The following is a 2,288-nucleotide window of genomic DNA, read 5'->3' on the forward strand; positions in this document are numbered from 1 at the left end:
CCCAGGTCGATGCCGACGGCCGCTCCGGGAACGTCGCGCATGGCGATTCCTGGGGCATTAAAAAGAAAAACCTCCAGAAGTTACGAAATTCATCTCATTTTAGCTTCAATTTTGCTCTTAGTATAAACACAGAGTCGGCGCGGTGTCGACGGAGAGAGGGGGCAAGGGGTTCCCGCCTGCTGTCGCTGATAAACCATTTTAAAAGTAGCAAACGCGACTGGGACTGAGCTCGGGGAAGATGTGTGGACTTGACCGCTGCGTGCAGGCAACGTTACCGACCTCTCTGCAATATCCTTTATTCTCCACTGAACAGCGCTAAAATTCAAATAAACAACCGAGCCGAGCCCCTGTGGCTCTCTTCTGCTAGGGAGAGAGCGCGGAAGGGCGGCGGGGGGGGGGGGGCACGTTTCTATCTGCAATGATAGGGACTGGGGCGCCTATATTGTCATAGGGAGAGCAAGTGGGCCACCCTCCGAGTTTTACCCGGGCGGACAAAGATATAGCTAATCACTGACATTGTCATACATTGCGGGGGCGCGGTGCTGGCTCGGCCTCCCCGGCGGTGGCGGCCAGGGCGTAGAGTTACCTCGTGGCTCACTCCTCCACGAGCACTGACCTTTCCGGGACATGGGCGGCTGTCGATGATGTCTGTCGCTCTTGTAGTTCACTCTTGTCTCGGAACCGTCGCTCTGACAAGAGGCGTGACGCCGTCTGCCGGGCTGCTATGCTGAGTAACAACTGAAGCCAGCCGGCGAGTGTAGCGTAGCCTATCCCCCACCACAACCACGACCCGACGCGTCACACAGTGGTTGGAGGCGGGCGCTGGGGGCGCTGGGCGCTGGTCGGGGAGAACGTCACTGGGGCGGTTTGCTAACGCTGCATTTCCCTTCTGACATCGCGGCGGCGCTCGCAACTCCTTCAGTACAGCCAGTGAAAGGAACGCAGGGCGGCTGCGCTGCGCTATCGCGAGAGTCCAGGGATAATTCCAGGAAGAACACCCTTCGCGTTTTTTCGAAGGTTCAGCTCGTGCATGCAAGCGCCTGGTAGGTAGGCACAACATCTTGCCTACACTGCATTCGTGTACTGCGGGGTTGTCTACCGCTTTAGTCTCGCATGCGCCGTGCTCCCCTATTTTACCTCAAGGACCCGAAAAAAAAAAAGAAAAAAACACGGACGTACTTTCTGGACGACCCCCAAGCTCGCGACGTCTCGCGGGTTATTGCCGGTAACAGCACACGACCGGAAATGAGAAATATTCCTTACCGGGAGATAAAGATTCTGCTGGCCTGGCGGAAGGCAGTCCAGCTTTTGCTTATACCACATTAGGGCTGCCGATAATATAGGGGATGTGGGAGGGGGGGGGGCATCAACACGAGCACGGCCTCGTCAGGAGCTCCTCGCCGTCGCACATTTCCCCGGAGCGGCGGGGGATGCGGGTGGAGCCCACCACCAGTACGTACCATGCTGTGCACCGACCGTCTAAGGATCATCTTCCAGAGGCGCGATTCAAGCAGGCGCCATTCGGCACTTGTTCCACTGGGGCGCTGCGCTGGCAGCTCTGCGACCTCCTCGCGCCGGTCCGTCCGTCCCGTCTGCGGCAGCGCGGGGAATACCTTAACGCCACAAGCCGGCCGACTACTACACGCTATTTCCCAGCCGGGCATGTCCACACCGATAACAGAGCGCTCCATCTATGTCTCTTTACTGACTCTTTACTCTGTCACACGTTCTGTGCAGCTGTGCATCCTGGGGGTTGGAAAAAAATAGCAAAGCGCGACCACATTGTGGTCGCGCCACACGGAGTGCCTGTAACGAATCAAAAGATAGTCCGGAGCAGAAAAGTGGGAGGGCAACGAGCAAAAGCGGTAAGTGGGAGGCTCCCGTGCTGATCCCCGCTCCGTTTTTGTTTTTCTCATTCACCTACACCGCTCTATAGGAATACCCTGTTGGAAAAATGATTTAAAACTGAATGGCTGACGAGAGGGATTTTTTGTTGTTGAGACCAACCAAGGTGCAGTTTGCTCACTGACTCACGTTTCGCACGATATTGTTTGCTTGCACTGCATGTACTAGTGATGCAAGTGGATGCAAGCTTTGTTAGCAGTGCAGGAATAAACAATAACAGTCGCTTAAGAAAAAAATCATGCATTTATTTAACACTAGGTGTATGGGTGTGTTTGTGCACCACATCGTTCTTCAGACTTGTTTAAAAAAATAATGGTACAAAATAGGAAGCTGTTGAAAAATACGAAAGATAACAAAATTTATGTTTTTAAATCGAAAGGCAC

Source organism: Frankliniella occidentalis, unplaced genomic scaffold, assembly GCF_000697945.3.
Source record: "Frankliniella occidentalis isolate FOCC.00 unplaced genomic scaffold, Focc_3.1 Scaffold176, whole genome shotgun sequence".
Classification (NCBI taxonomy): domain Eukaryota; kingdom Metazoa; phylum Arthropoda; class Insecta; order Thysanoptera; family Thripidae; genus Frankliniella; species Frankliniella occidentalis.